Source organism: Peromyscus leucopus, chromosome 10 (genome assembly GCF_004664715.2).
Source record: "Peromyscus leucopus breed LL Stock chromosome 10, UCI_PerLeu_2.1, whole genome shotgun sequence".
Classification (NCBI taxonomy): Eukaryota; Metazoa; Chordata; class Mammalia; order Rodentia; family Cricetidae; genus Peromyscus; species Peromyscus leucopus.
Window position 1 is genome coordinate 20,000,212 of NC_051071.1, and position 16,982 is coordinate 20,017,193.

Sequence of the window (16,982 nt, forward strand, 5' to 3'; positions counted from 1 at the left end):
GATGGAACATTCAATGTTTCATTTAGCCTGGTTTGACAGATACAAATAATCCATTGTCTTCTACTTGAGTAAAAGTCATCTCCCTAAATTAGAAGTTTGATTCTAGAGAACAAGGCCCATGAATGTCACTGTTATATTAATTCTGTGTGATGTGTGCACCATTGAGAAATGTTTAGTTCTTACTGGGTCAGATATAAGAATACAAAGTCAAACTGGTTTCTTTCCTGCTCTGTAAATGCCAAGTTACTGTTTCATTGATAATTTCCTTGATATTCTATTATAGTCTATGCAAATCTCATTATCATCTTCAAGGTATAATGCAGAAAAAGAAGAAAGGCTTGTAAAGATTTCAGCCTGGAAAAATTCAAATCTGTACTGCTCTAAAGAAAAAGAGTAATCAAGGATCTAAGAAATTTAAGCCAACCGGAATGGGCAAGGATTAAGCAAGAATGGGCCCCTTTCAGAGAAACTGTTCCTTTTGCCCCTCCCAGGACTTTGCAGCTGCTGCAAACTGTTGAAAGACTGCTGGGGGGTGAGAAATAGGGAGGGGGGAAAGGGAGGAGAAGGTAGAAAAAAAGAAAGAAATGAAGAAAAAGAAAAGAAAAACAAAAAACCAAAAACTGCTGGCAGGAAGAAAAAGAGCCCGGCTAAGGGAGAATAGGATGGCTGGGCCAGTGAGGAAGAAGGGGAGGGGGTCAGGAATGAGCATGGCCTTGGGATCCCATAAAACAAACATTCCAGAGGCCACAGGTGGACTCCCAGCTCTAGCTCCCCCGATTATACCTGGAGTGATGTCCGTTTTAATAAAAGTTATAGCCTCTCTCTTCCTTGCCCTCCTCCGCGCACGTGTGTGTGTGTGTGTGTGTGTGTGTGTGTGTGTGTGTGTGTGTGTGTACACATGTACATGTGCATGAGAGAGAGAGTTTCTTATGCCTCCTCTTTCTCAACAGTTGAGGCTTTCTCTTCCACTGCTTGCCATTTTCTCTTTCTCCCACCTGTCAATTTCATGTTCTCTGCATCTGCAGTTTCCAATTTCTTGAGTGTGTCACTCTCTCTTTCTTCTCATTGGTTATCTCTCGATTACATACAATGTCTGTCCATCAGACAGAAGGGACTTGGTTGTACTCTCAGACTACCATTTCTCAGCCTTGACTCCCATAACACCACAACTCAAGGTGCAGAGGCAAGTGGAACTCTATAAATTCAAGGTCAGTCTGGTCTACATAACTAGTTACAAGCCAGCTATGGTTGCATAATGAGTCCCTGTCTAAAATAGATACATATATACACTATACATGTGTAAGCACATCATATAGATATAGATGCATGTATACACACACACACACATATATATATATATACATATATATATATATATGTATGTATGTATGTCTTAGATATGTCTTAGTGTTGTATTTCTGTGAAAAGACACCATGACCATAGCAATTCTTATAAAAGAATGCATTTACTTGGGGCTTGTTTACAGTTTCAGATGTTTGGTTCATTTTCATTAAGGTGGGGAACACCAGTGTGCTACCCCCATGTGTGGGGGACATGGTAGCACACTGGTGCTGGAGAAGTGGTTGAGATTTTGACATCAGGATTTTCAGACAGCAGGAAAAATGACAGTGAAATGGCTTGGGCTTTTGAAACACCAAGACCCACTCCTAGTGACACACTTTCCCTTATAAGGCTACACCTATGCCAACAAGGATATACTTAATCCTTTTCAAGTAGTTACACTCCCTAATGACAAAGCATTCAAATATATGAACCTATGGAAGCCATTCTTATATGAACCACTATAATCATATACATGTTATAGACAGGAAGAGGAATAAAGTTCACTGTAGCTAGAGTTTTCCTGCCTTGCCCACAGTCAGGACAAATCTTTGTCACCCGCCAGTCCCACAGCCGCTCAGACCCAACCAAGTAAACACAGAGACTTATATTGCTTTATAAACTGTATGGCCATGGCAGGCTTCTTGCTAACTGTTCTTACAGCTTAAATTAACCCATTTCTATAAATCTGTGCTTTGCCACGTGGCTCATAGCTTACCAGGCATCTTCACATGCGGCTTGTCCTGGCGGCAGCTGGCTGTGTCTCCTTCTGCCTTTCTGTTCTTTTATTTCTCCTCTCTGTTAGTACTGCCTATACTTCCCGCCTAGCCACGGGCCAATCAGGTTTTATTTATTGACCAATCAGAACAATTTGACATACAGACCATCCCCCAGCACAGCCAAGTGCAGACCATCTCAGACACCTGCACTCAGGCCTGTGGTTGTAATCATCCTCTATGTGGACCTGCTGGGTAAAGCCACAAGGAACCCAAGAATGGTCTCCCACAGGACATACAGAACATCCCACAGCAGTTCACATTCCCTTTACCTCTCATTTTTGAATTTGCCAATTCATGCTTATCCATTGCCATAGTCAATATTGATTGTCAACTTAATAGGATCTAGAATCAGTGAAAAGACCAGCCTCTGAGCATACATGTGAGAGATCATCTATGATGGGTGATTGAGTTGGAATCATCCATCTTAGCTAGAGGCAGCTTCATTCCATGGGCTATGTCTGATCTGAATATAAAGGAGGAAACAAACTAAACATGAACATTCCTTGCTTTCTGCTTCTTGACTGTGGATTCAAGGGGAGCTGCAGCCACACACTCCTGGACCTGTATCTTCTCCATCATGAAGACCTGTTTTTTCAAACTGAACCTAAATAAACCTTTCCTTCCTTCCTTCCTTCCTTCCTTCCTTCCTTCCTTCCTTCCTTCCCTTCCCTCCTTAAGTTACTCTGTCAGAGTGTTTTGTTACAGCATTGAAAAATAGCAGCCAATACATACACTGTTCCCACATGAAATTTCAATTTTAATTTCATACAGTATTGTTAAGAGATACTCTTTTCCAAAAGGTTACATAACATCTGCTATAAGAACAATAAGGCCACATGTACTCCCAAAAGGTTATACCTAATCCTTCTCAAGTAGTACCACTACCTAACGACCAAGCATTTAACATTCAAATATATGACTCTATGGGGGTCATTTTACTTGAACTACCACAATCATATACATGCTATAGATATATATATAATAGTGCATGTGTGTGTTTATGTATCTGTTATTTTAATGACAAAATCAGTAAAATATCACATGACAAAGTAAATAATAATCCATACACACAGAGAAATAAAAAAATCAAAGATAAGCTATGAGAAAATTAAGCTAAATAAAATAATGCGATCACAGAAAGACAATGAGGATCCTGAAACAAATATACACTTAGAGTAATGATTTAAAGTTAGGTTGAGTAAGAATTTCACTAAAATCAGGAACAAAACAAGGCTGTCCACTCTCTCCATGTATATTCAATATTGTATACAAACTGCAAAAGAAAAAAATCAAAGTATTGCTATTTGCACATGACATGATAGTACACATAAGTGATTCCAAAAATTTCAGGGAATTTCAAAAGCTGATAAACAACTTTAGCAAAGTGGCTGGATAAAATATTAACTCAAAAACATTATTAACCTTCTTATATACAAAGAATAAAATGGCTGAGAAAAATATCAGGGAAACAACACCCTTCACAATAATCACATACAATATAAAATATCTTGGGGTTACTCTAGCCAAGCAAGTGAAAGATCTGTGTGACAAGAACTTCAAGTCATTAAAGAGCGAAATTGGAGAAGGTATCAGAAGATCTAAAGAACTCCCATACTCATGGGTGGTAGCATTAGCATAATAAAATCACCAACTTACCAAAAGCAATCTACAGATTCAAAGCAATCTCCATCAAAATTCCAACACAATTCTTCACAGACCTTGAAAGAAAAATACTCAACTTCATATGAAAAACCCATGATAGTTAAAACAATTCTTTACAATAAAAGAACCATTGGAGATATCATCATCTCTGATCTCAAACTCTACTACAGTAATAAAAACAGTATGGTATTGGCATTAAAAAAAAAGACAAGTGGATCATTGGAATTGAATCAAAGACCTAGATATAAATCCACAAACCTATGGACACCTGATTTTTGACAAAAAAGCCAAAATTATACAATGGAAAAAAAAAGCATTTTCAACAAATGATGCTGGTATAATTCAATATTAGCTTGTAGAAGAGTGCAAACATTTATCATTTTTTAATTTTGCACAAAATTCAAGTCAAAATGGATCAAAGACCTCAACATAAATCCAGTTACACTGAACCTGATAGAAGAGAAAGTGTAAAACAGCCTTAAATGCATTACCATGGAGACAACTTCTAGGATAGAATACCAGTATCACAGACACTAAGATCGACAATTAATAAATGGGACCTCCTGAAACTGAAAAGCTTCTGTGAGGCAAAGGACACAGGCAATAGGACAGAATAGCAGCCTACAGAGTGGGAAAAGATCTTCATCAACCTCCATCTGACACAGAGCTGATCTCCAAAATATATAAAGAACTCAAGAAACTAGACATCAAAAAACAAATAATCCAATTAAAAAATGGAGTACATTCTTAGAGAATTCCCAACAGGATCTCAAATGGAAGAGAAACAGTTAAAGAAATGTTCAGTATTCATAGTCATCAGAAAAATGCAGATCAAAATGACTCTAAGATACCATCTTATACCTGTCAGAATGACACAAATGAAAGCTTATGATGGAGAGGATTGTAGCAAGGGGAACACTCTTGAATTGCTGATGGGAATGCAAAGTTGTGCAGCCCCATTGGAAATCATTATGGTACTTCCTTAGAGAATTGGTAATCAATCTACATCAAGACCCAGCTATACCACTCTTGGTCATTTACCCAAAGGATGCTGCTCAGTCATACCACAAGGATACTTGCTCAACTATGTTCATAGCAGTATTACTCGTAACAGTCAGAACCTGGGAACAAACTAGATGGCCCCGATCAAATAATGGATAAAGAAAATGTGGTACATTTACACAATGAACTATTGTGATGAACTCAGCTGTTAAAAACAATGACATCATAAAATTTGGAGGCAAATGGATGAAACTAGAAAAAAAATCATCCTGAATGAGATAACCCAAACTCAGAAAGACACACATGGTACAAACTCACTCATAAGAAGATAGTTGCAAATTAAAGTATAACTATGCTTAAAATCATAGACCCGGAGAGGCTAAGTAACAAGGAGTGCCCAATGTGGAATGTATGTATCACCGTTGGAAGGAGAAATAGAATACATCTCCTGGGTGGATGGGGACTGGTGGGAATAAGAACTTCAGAGAACAGGTTGTGGATGGATTTAGGGGGAGATACTGAAAGAGATGATTATAAAGAGGAGGGGAATTTGGGGGTGAAGTAGAAACCTTATGCAAGGAAAACTTCCCTGAATCTACAAGGATAATCACAGCCAATACTCCTAGCAATAATGGATACAAAGCCTTAACTGGCCATCCCCTGATGATTAGATTGATGACTATCCTAATTGTCATCAGAGAGCCTTCACCCAATAACTGGTGGAAATAGATGCAGATACCCACACCAAAACATTAGGCCAGCTTGGGGAATTCTGCTGAAGAGAGGAAAGAAGGATTATTGGAGCTAGGGGGGTAAGGACATCACAAGAAAACCCATAGAAACAAATAACCTAGCTCATAGGAACTCACAGAGTCTGAACCAATAACCAGGGAGCCTGCATGGAACTGACCTAGGCCTTTTACATATATGTGACAGACAGTTGTGTAGCTTCATCTACTTGTAGGACTCCTAACAATGGGAGCAGGGACTATCCATAATGCTTAGGCTGGCTCTTTGGAACCTATTTCTCATACTGGATTGCTTTACTAATTAATACAAGCAGAGTGCTTAGTCTTACTGCAACTTGTATGCCTTGTTTTTTTTTTTTTTTTTTTTTTTTTTTTTTTTTTGATACTCATGGGAGGGCCACTCCTTTCTGAACAGAAACAGAGGAGGAGTTGTTTAGAGGGTAGGGGTGGAGGGGAGGTAGATGGAGTAAATGGGAGGAGAGGAGGGAGGAGAAACTGGTTGATATGTAAAAATAAATAAACAAACAAATAAATATATATTCTTTTTAATGGTATCTTGACTGTGGTTTATAGCGTGAATCTTAATAGATCTTATTAATAAAAACAAACCCAAAGCCAGGTATTAGGGTGAATGCTAAATGATCAGAGAAACAGAACAAGCCACAGCCACCTCACCTTGACAGTTCCTCAGCTGATCCTGTTTCTTCAGACTAGAAGCCTCTTGAGTCCTCATCCAGAATGAATCTCATTGGGAACCAGATATTGATGTAACCAACCGTCTTATTAAACAAGAAACACAGAAATAATGCAAAAGAGAAAGCCGAGAGGTCAGAGCTCAGAGCTAAAATCTCACCCTTCCGCCTGCGGTGTCCCAGCTTCCCGAATGAGGGCTCTATTTCCTGTCTGTTCGTCTATTTAAAGAGACAGAACAAGCCACAGCTATCTCACCTCACCAGTTCCTCAGCTAGTCCTGTTACCTCAGACTGGAAGCTTCTGTGTCCTCATTCCAATAGCTCTCAGCTGAACTGTGTTGCTCCAAAGCCTGAAAGCTTAACCAGCCAAATGCTTCTAGTTTCTGGTCCTCACGCCTTATATATCTTTTTGCTTTCTACCACCACTCCCTGGGATTAAAGGCTGGCTTTCTGGGATTAAAGGAGTGTGTCACCACCATGCTTGGCTATTTCCAATGTGGCCTTGAACTCACAGAGATCCAGAGGGATTTCTATCTCTGGAATACTAGGATTAAAGGCGTGTGCCACCACCGCCACACTCTTGCTATGGCTCTAATAGCTCTGACCCCCGGGCAACTTTATTTATTAACAGAACTGCTGCTAAAAAGCCTAAAAGCTTAACTAGGCTCTAGTTCCTGGTTTTCACACCTTATATACCTTTCTGCTTTCTGCCATCACTTCCTGGGATTAAAGACATGAATCACCAAGCCTAGCTGTTTTCAGTGTGGCTTTGAACTCACAGAGATCCAAACAGATCTCTGCCTCCCAAGTGATACGATTAAAAGTTTGAGTGCCACCATTTTCTGGCCTCTATGTCTATCCATTGGCTGTTTTGTCCTCTGATCCCAGATACATTTATTAGGGTGCACAATATTTTGGGGAACACAATATCACCACAGTGGTTCATATATTGTTTGCCCCAATAAATTTATCTGGGATCAGAGAACAGAACAGCCACTAGACAGACATAGAAGCCAGGCATGGTGGCACATACCTTTAATCCCAGCACTTGAGATCTCATGTCTTGCTTGGGAAAGACACACATCTTTAATCCCAGGACGTGATGGCAGGAAGCAGAAAGGTATATAAGGTATGAGGACCAGGAATTAGAGGTCTTTTTAAGCTTTTAGGCTTTTAGCAGCAGTTCAGCTGAGATGAGGACTCAGAAGCTTCCAGTTTGAGGAAAGAAGATCAGCTGAGAACTTGGCAAGGTGAGATTGGATGTGGCTTGTTCTGTTTCTCTGGTCTTTCAGCATTCACTCAAATACCTGGCTTCCGAGTTTTGTTTTGTTTTTTATAAGACCTTTTAAGATTTCTGTTACACTTGACTTCCAAACTTGAATCTAAGGTTATGTTACTTTGGAAAGGAAGCTCTGCTTTTGTTTCCACAGGAAGCAAGAGGCTATGGATTTGTTCCAGGTTAAGATGGATCAGATTTAATCAAGCAAGACCTCCTGAACATTAACAGATGGTACCTATCAACAAAGGTTATATCTGCTTTCCCCAGGACTTGACTATTATCTTGAATTTTCTCAGAATCCCTATAGGATTGCCAGTGCCCCCAATCAGTCAGAAGTAGTATGAAAAGATACAACCAAATTTCCAAAATATTGTTTATAAATGTTTATTTTTATTTAAAAGGGGTTGATTATAACTGCAATCTCTTTCTAAAAAAGAAATGGATATATATATATATATATATATATATATATATATATATAGCATAGGATGAAAGAGTCGATTATTGAATCTGCTTTTAAAGAACAACTTGTTTGATATGTTTTACATTGATATGGATTTTGCTTTATTGACACAAATTTAAAGTTAATTTTGTTATTCTGTATATATATTTCTATTCTTATTTATGGTATTTTGTTTATGCAACTCATTTAAATTGTAATGTCTAATTAAAAATTATAGATTAATAATTAGTCTTCTATGATAGTCAAATTTATAGTCATGTTGGTTATGTTTTTTAGATATACAATGATACATTTCAATTAGGTAGGTAATCTTCAAACACTTCAAAGAACTACACAATATGGCAATTAAGATGTTTTAAAAACTTAGACTTTTCTGGTAGCATCAATTACTTCAGAGGATAGTGGGAATCAAAGAAACTTATTATGGAGTTTGTTTTCTTTGTGGCAAAAGTTAGTCACTGAGCAAAAAAAATGCCCTTACCTGGATTGCTTGACAGGATGTTGTATAACATGCACACACAGGACTCTTAGGAAAATGACCACTGAATTCTGCCCAAATAAGGCAAGATGGTCCTTCAGTTTCCTGCTTTGCAGAGGAGACTGCCAAACATACTTCAGGACACAGGGAGAAACAACTAAGAAACTCTAGGCCTATAGGCTAGAGAAGGATGCTCCAAAGTTACTGAGGAACTTTTGGTGATTGTCCAGGCATCCAGATGTCACTGTTCTTCTAGATTTTTGGAAGTTGCTTACAATGTACTTTCTTTTTACTTAGGTAATATTATATCCTTCTGGGGTCTTTGATGGCATTGAAGACTAGATAGTTTTAATTTTCCTTGGTAATGATAAAAGATAAATTAGATATGAAACTTTAGACTCACAAAATAGGATAGATGGTAGACTATTTTATAATTTTGCCAAATATAAATAGACTAGATATTGTAACTGTAATTCTTGTTCGATAACTGCTTTGTTATATATAATTTTACTATGTTAAAGTTAAAACCTTCCTTTTTGATTAGACAGAAGGGGGAAGTGATGTGGGATGTCTTTCTGTATGTTGTGAATATATGCTGTTCCCATTGGTTAGTAACTAAAGCTGTTTTGGCCTATGACAAGAAAGCTTACAATCAGGCGAGAAATCCAAGTAGAGATACAGAGAGCAGAGTGGGGGTAGACGCCAGCTGCCACCCGCGGAGCAGCAAGATACCAGCAGACCAGTAACACCAAGGCTACTTGGCAATTTACAGATTAATAGAAATGGATCAAGTTATAAGAGTTAGCTAGCAAGAAGCTTGAGCCATAGGCCATCTAGTTCATAATTAATATAAGCCTCTGAATGATTATTTTATAAGTGGCTGTGGGACCAGAGGGCCAGGTGGGAAACAGGAAAACTTCCAGCTGCAGTCCTTCCATGAATTCCCTGCCTCAGTTTTCCTCAGATTCTCATCCCAAAGTTTAGCATGCCTGGGAAGCTAGGAATCAGGCTTGCTTTGACTGAAGATCTTTGTTGGCATCTATCCCACAAATAACATCTACCTTTGTCTTTTTAAAGTTACTATTGCTAAAGAGTGAGTAACCTTCAGACTTAAACTTGGCACTGAAGTAAGTTTCTGTGGTGCCCTGTTACTCTTGTAACCCATGAAAAGGATAGTATGATGCAAATTGCACCCTCCATAATAACTCATTACCACCAACATAGGGAATGTTAGAAAGGGATCCTAACCTTGGGGACATAAGTGTGAAGTGAGTCGCATTTAACAAAATTTTGTCACTTCAGTTTGTAAATCAGCATTCCCTAGTCATTATGTCACATAGATTGCTTAAAAAAAAGTCATATTGCAGAAATATGGCTATACAATTATCAGAAAAAAATAATCCAAGTTATCATACTAAAATTTTTCTCTCTACTATGTGAATTCAGATTTGTGCAACTTTTCCCCCATTACACTGGAACTTGACTTTGTAAAGCATGAGAAAAAAATGGTGGAAATTCTGACACAGTCCACTCATACTGGGTGCAAATCAGCTATATCTGTCAACTGAAAATGTGTTATTAGGAATTCCTCTCACTTAACATTGCTTACACAGCCCTTATCCTCAGGAGTCTACTTAATAAAAGACACACAAACTCTGGTGTTTACCTTACATTAAAAACTCTCTGGTGATCAAGCATCATGCAAAGAAAAAAATCCCAGCAAAATGGCAACAAGGTATATATTCAATTTAGCTACCAACTTAATGAAGGTATGAATTCAGTTCTTGAACTTGCAACAGTAAAAACAGAGTACACATGCTTCAAGCATGGGTCAAAGAGCCTAACCAGACCATTAGTTTTGAACAGTTTTCCCTTTACTAACTACATCAGTGGTGGTGAGGGTATTGGGACACTTTCAGGCTGTGCCCATATGACACACAGTTCTGAAGCATTCATGTTAGTGTTCATTTGCCTACAGAGTTAACAAGGACTGAGCACCACTTCAAAACAAGTATTTTGTCTAAATCTTTTGGAGTAGTAGCAATATACTCCAAACTATTTCAATTGTGTATCTTTCTTTCACATTTTTTATTAAGAAATTTTCTATTCATTTTACATACCAACCACAGATTCCCCTGTCCTTCCTCCTCCCGCCCCCCAGCCTTCCCTCCCAACCCACCCCATATTCCCACCTCATCTAAGGCAAGGTCTCTAATGTGTACCTTATTATGAAGTGAAATACCAAATCCTTGTATCTCCCCCAACCCCCGAGGACTTTCTGGGAAATTTCATTGAAAAACATATCCAGAATTGTGTAGTTGTTGTGACTAGCAGCCACACTCTAAATCACTGTCACCATGTGATTTAGAAGGTGAGTCACCAAAGGTTTCAGAGGTGTGTGGGTTCTGGTGACAGGTACTTAATCAGTGTGATAATAAATATTTAAAAATAAACAGAATCAGAGGAAGCAGAAGAAGTGGCCTGACATTTGTGGAGCAGCTTTTTGTCTGTCTTGTGGTCAAAACATTGCAAAATAAAGACAGAGATGAAGAACTTACCGTGAATGTGAAATGCAAATTAAGACAAAGGAGAATAAGCATCACTATCACTAACTATCTATGTTGATGGCATTTATTAACACCAATACTTCTTTTTCCTTGGCTCATCTCAATGGGAAAACTATATGATTCACTTATTCCACTTACATACTTTAAGTTGTATAGCAAGAACAGTTTAAAAAATAAAATAAAAACAAGAGAAGTTAATGCTTTTGATGCCTTTGAAGATTCTATCCTGTTATGTTAAGAAAGCCATATAAATTGTATATTATATATTAAATAATTGTAACAGTAGATTCATATATGCAATTTATCCCAGATATAAACGGATTATTCATAAATGAATTATTATTTTATAACATAAAATAATTATAATAAAAATAAAACTCCTTCATAAAATATGCTACAAAGGCTCACTCAGTTTACTTGTACTAGGCAACAAAAGTTGCCATGACCCTCTCATCCTTTCCTCCACATTATTTTTCCTTCAATGAAGGGAAAATCTAGGGAGGTATCATCAATCATAGAGAAAATAAAGATTAATAAATGGTGAGATAGTGAATGAGGAAACCACAACAGAAAGGAAAAAAAGAAATTATATACTCTATATTAGACAAGGCATATAATACCCAAATTTTGCAAAATGGCAAACATCAAATAATTTTGAATAGTTTCCAAATGGAGTGAAAATGGGTCTTTACATAACTGTACATGCTTCTGACAATTCTCAAACAAAACTGGCAGCTGTGTGCTGCCAGGCATCTACACATGTCATTAACTAGTTTGACTTTGAATCCAGACTTGTCCCATCTTCACCATTGAACTTAGGGTTGATTACACTTGAGTCTCAGTAGTGACATGTGTAAACTGTGATCAGTAATATTGCATTGGTCAGTTTTCTACCACTACAATGAAACATATCTGGAAGATACATTTTTGAAGAAGAGAAGATGACATAATATCATCAGCTAAAATCATAAAACATGGCACGGGCACTAGTAAGGGCCCACTGGCAGACAGCAGGGGCATGCAGAAGAAAAAGAAATCATATGTGGAATAAAAAGCCAGAGAGAAGCTGGATGGCCCAGCAAACCCTAAATATCCCTAAGAGTCTCCCACTAGACACTACACTACCTTTCAAAGGTTGCATATGGGTCCTTAAAAGTGTCATTTCCGCGTGCTTCCCCAGGGAACTAAACATCACAGGCAAATATCCATTACTCATGTTCAATGTGACAGTAAATTGTCATCACATCATGTCTTGATGTGAATTTTGAATTGGTGTATATTCTTGTTAATAACCTCACATTCACCTTTTTCTCTTCCGATGCCCTCTTTGTGAGACTGCTACCTGTCCAGAGCAATGCAGTTCTCCCTTCTCGTGCCATTGCCTCCTGCCCTACTTCTCAGGATCAATGAATTTATGCAGGTTCACTTCCCACTTCAAGAAAGATGCATAATTTTAGGATTATTCAAAGGAAAGAACGCCACTGGGAAAATGACACCATTTATGGATTTGACTGTTATTTCAGTTAACAGCTAATGAGGCTTCCTAAATACCTCTCCAAGCTTTAAGAGCCTATTAGAGAACAGACTTTGGTGGCTCATATTGAGAGGCAGTTTATGTATTGGAAAGAGAAGGCACATGTTGGGAAAGTCAGGTCTTTGTCATCCTTGTTTATAATTTACTTTGGGATGCAATTAAAATTGCTTAACCTTCCTCACTGGAGGTTGGGTTGCTTCTGGGAAAATCAAGATGAGACATCACTTCTGGAAGCATATTGCCTGTCTGTAAAGTCTTTCACGGTGAATATGATTTCTTTTGTTTTGTTTTATTTTTTAATTTGGGTTTTGTTTTCAGCTGGGACACAAATCCTTTTCCATATCAGATAGCCCTCTCCTGGACAGGATAGAGCTGATGAACGAAAGGTGATTTATGGTTCTACAGAACAAGCCTGTGTGGGGATTTCTGCCAAAGCATGCTCACAGCCAGTCTAGCGTCAGAAGATTTTAGGAATATTCTTTTTGGAAATACTAATGACATGAAAACTCCTCAAAGCAATGAAATACTATTAACTAAAGTGTAACATACTATTTTGTGTTTCTCCAAAGCTGAAGCCTATCTTGTCAAAATGTGTCTTTTATAAAACTTCTCTAGTGAAGATCATTATTTTCATCAATTCAATTTTTAATTGGACCACAGAGATTTTTTAACTCATTCCTTTGATTATGTGTTGAGTATGAGGACTTGTTGCCCTTTAGAAATAGAGGAATTGACATTCACATCCTTATCTTTCTTCAAGCCTTCAGATTGAAAATAATTTCATTAGTTCCTGTCTAAAGGATGCTTCAGATCTTGGCTCTAGAGCTATGGAAATTGTTTTTAGTCCATTCATATTGATAAATTAAATGAACCACAATGTTTAAAAAAGTGACATAAAATCCACAATTTTGAGCAACAAAAAGTCTCATTTTTTTATTTTAAGAGACTGACAAGAATTTTAAAAGAAAACTGAAAGGGGGAAAAAGCACCTATAATTAATGAGAGAAAAATGAGCCCCTGCCAACATTCAGCAAGTTGAGCACTTAGAATATAGATTGCATGCTGGCTTTTATCTTTAGATGTTTGCTTCATTATCTGTGTAATCAATTATTTATTCTTCATCTTAAGCAAATTAGCTGTTTCACAAGGAAAATATTTTGAAGTTCTAATAATCTTCTAATTGTCATATGAACTTATCAAACATAGCAAGCCATATATAAGGATGATAATGAGAGATTTTATATTAAACGATGAACAATTAAAGGTCTCAAAGCCAGTTGTCCAGTTGTTCCACCACATTAATCTAAGAAAGCTACATCACTGAAATTTATAACTCCTAAGGGAAAGGAAGAAAGCTACTTTGAATGTTTTGTTGGATTTTGACTTAGCAATGAAAGTAACTATTCAACTAAGAGAGCTCTGGGTTCAAGTTCATCTCAGAATCTTTTTAGCCATAAAATCGCTGTTTAAAATTAAAAGCCACAATTAGGCACACATTTGCAAGATATGGTGAATGATAATGTTAAAGTTCCATAGACACAGTCCTGCTTCAGGAATTGCTGACACATGCTAAATTGAGAAATTTAAAGCTAACTCCTCAGAAGTCCTATCATGAGGCCCATTTACTTGAGTTCTGTACTTCATGGGATTATGATTCCTTCATTCATTAATTTGCCTAAGAGAGACTGCCTCTCTTTGTCAGTGTTCTTTTATATTCCCTTTGAATTTGGGAAAGCTCAGCCTAGACTGTGTGGATAGTCATGTCATGAGCTGGCATGCTGGAATACTCCCCCTCTATGCAGAAAACTTGGAATGTGATTAGTGGGGAAGGCAGAGGCAATGGCTACCCTGTACACACTACCTGTATCAACTTTAATATTCTTTTTTTCTAATACCTTCATGTGCATCCCGATTCTTTGTTATTTTATTTTGCTTTTTATTTTCATTTTTCTTTATTAAGAAATTTTCTACTCACACCACATACCACCCACAGATCCCCCCTCCTCCCACCCCCCAGCCCTCTCTCCCAAGCCACCCCACACCCCTATATCCCCCCAAATCAATATCTCCCATGGAGAGTTAGCAGAGCCTGGCACACTGAGCCTAGGCAGGTCCAAGCCCCTTCCCACTGCACCAAGGTTATGCAAAGCATCATACCACAAGCACCTGATTCCCAGAAGGCTGCCCATGCACCAGGGACAGATCCTGATTCCCCTGCCTGTGTGTCCCCCAAACAGTTCGAGCCAAACAACCATCTTCCATATCCAGAGGGCTTAGTCCAGTCCTGTGGGGGCTCCACAGCCACCAGTCCACAGTTCATGGGTTTCCAGTAGTGTGGCCAGTCATCTCTGCATGTCCTCACATCGTGATCTCAACGTCCCCCCACCTGCAGAATCCCTCCTCTCTCTCATCAATTGGATTCCCAGAGCTCAGCCTGGTGTCTGGTCGTGGATCTCTGCATCTACCTCCATCAGTCACTGGACAAAGGCTCTATGATGACAGCTAGGTTATTCGCTAAACCAATCACCAGAGTAGACCAGTCCAGGCACCCTCTGGACCACTGCCAGCAGACCAAGGTGGGGTCATTCTTGTGGATTCCTGAGAGCCTCCCAGCACCCTGCCTCTTCCTATTCCCATGATGTCCTCATTCATCATGGTATCTCCCTCCCTACCCTCCCACTTTGTCCCTGTTCCAGCTTGACCCTCCCATTTCCCTATATTCTCATTCCCCACTCCTAGCCCTCTGCCACGCCCCCACACTCAGTCTGCTCATGCGTTTCTGTCCTGACTTCCTTTGATAAGGCAGAGTGATATGGAAGTGTGAGCCAAATGATCCCTTTCCTCCCCAAGTTTCTTTGGTCATGGTGTTTCATCACAGCAATAGTAACTCTCATTAAGATACCTGGTTCAATGGAATCAGCTATAAGTAATTCTCAAGTAGTTTTCCAATGTTTCACTTAAATGTGGATAGTAGATAAGGCCTAGAAAGGAAAGGAAGAAAGGAAACAAAAGGGTAGAAGGATGTAAGGGTGAAGGAAAGATGAGGGAATGAAGAAGTGAGGAAGGGAGGGAGAAGGAAAGAGGCAAAGGGAATGGATACTCGATAGAGAGACACAGAAAGCAAGACAGGCTGCTGCCAGGCTTGTGGTGCAGAGTGGAATGTATTGGCATTCCATGTTACAGCCAAGAACAACAGCTGGACTTAGGATCTTTGGGGTACAGATGGAGTTTTCTTTCTGTGGGCCATAATATTTACAGTACCCCATTTGCTCATCCCTATGGGTTTGATCAGGCCCTATTTTGGCAGAGTTCCTATTGGTAAATCCAAATATGTGCTAGATTTGTCTCTGAAAATTCCTTGTTCCAGCACATATTCATGCTAAAATCAAGTCGGCAGGGATCCTTCATAGGTGAATTCCTTCATGTTCCACAGCATATGTGAATTCTTTCATTGCTCTACAAATATTTTTCCATTACTCGCTATGCCTCCCTTGTCCAGGGATATGCAAAGGCCAAATACCCTCTTCTCTTGGAATTTTTTTTTTTATTGTGGTTGACACATGTGTCTTTGCACAGTTTTTGCCAATGTTGTTTTTTTGCAATGGAAGTTGATCAATGTCCAGAATGCTGCCTGAGTAATCAGATTTATATTAGACGCTAGGTGCAATCTGGAGTTTAGAAAGTAAATCAATATTTTGTTCGGAGATTTTCGCCAGCATCTATGCTAATCTCTTTATAAGCTAAGTTATTTAAAACTCAGAACTACTATTTATTACCTTTCTCATTTTATAGTTGAGATTGATTTTGAGCAGTTAAGGAACTAACTGACAATTCAGAAAAAGTCTGTGCTCACCTGTCAGTGATGCTGGGCTAGTGATTCAGGCGCCAGATGCCTCTCCCTGCCCTGCTCCTTTGCTCTTCTGCAATCTTCTGGATAAATACGAGGAAAGAGGATGGATTACTAAGATTTCCCTAACCTAGTAGACGAACCAAGAGCCTTTGGGGTAGTTCTTGATTTCCCACTGGGTCTGGGTTTGTTCTGGCATCTGCTTTCTTCTTGTTCACAGTGATTCTTTTCGGGGGTTGCATGAGCTTGAGGACAAGGTCCTGGGGAGAGATGCAATGGGGCATTTTCACAGAAATATTTCAAAAGACTATTTGTTGCTTGGAAATAACTGTAATAAATTGTATCAAAAGTGGCGTCAGTTGGGAGACATTTATGAGCTTTATGCTTGGTCATGTGACCAAATGTATCCCATATATTCCCACCTCATAAGTGGCAAATATGAGCACAAGCTGTAATGACAACTGTGTGCTTAGTTAAAATGTCGGGGTATCATTTAAAACTTTTTATTTCTGAGTTCTTTCATTAGGGTAATACTTAACCAAAATAGAACCAACTCCCAACTAATTATTGAGCCTTGAGAGAGAAAACA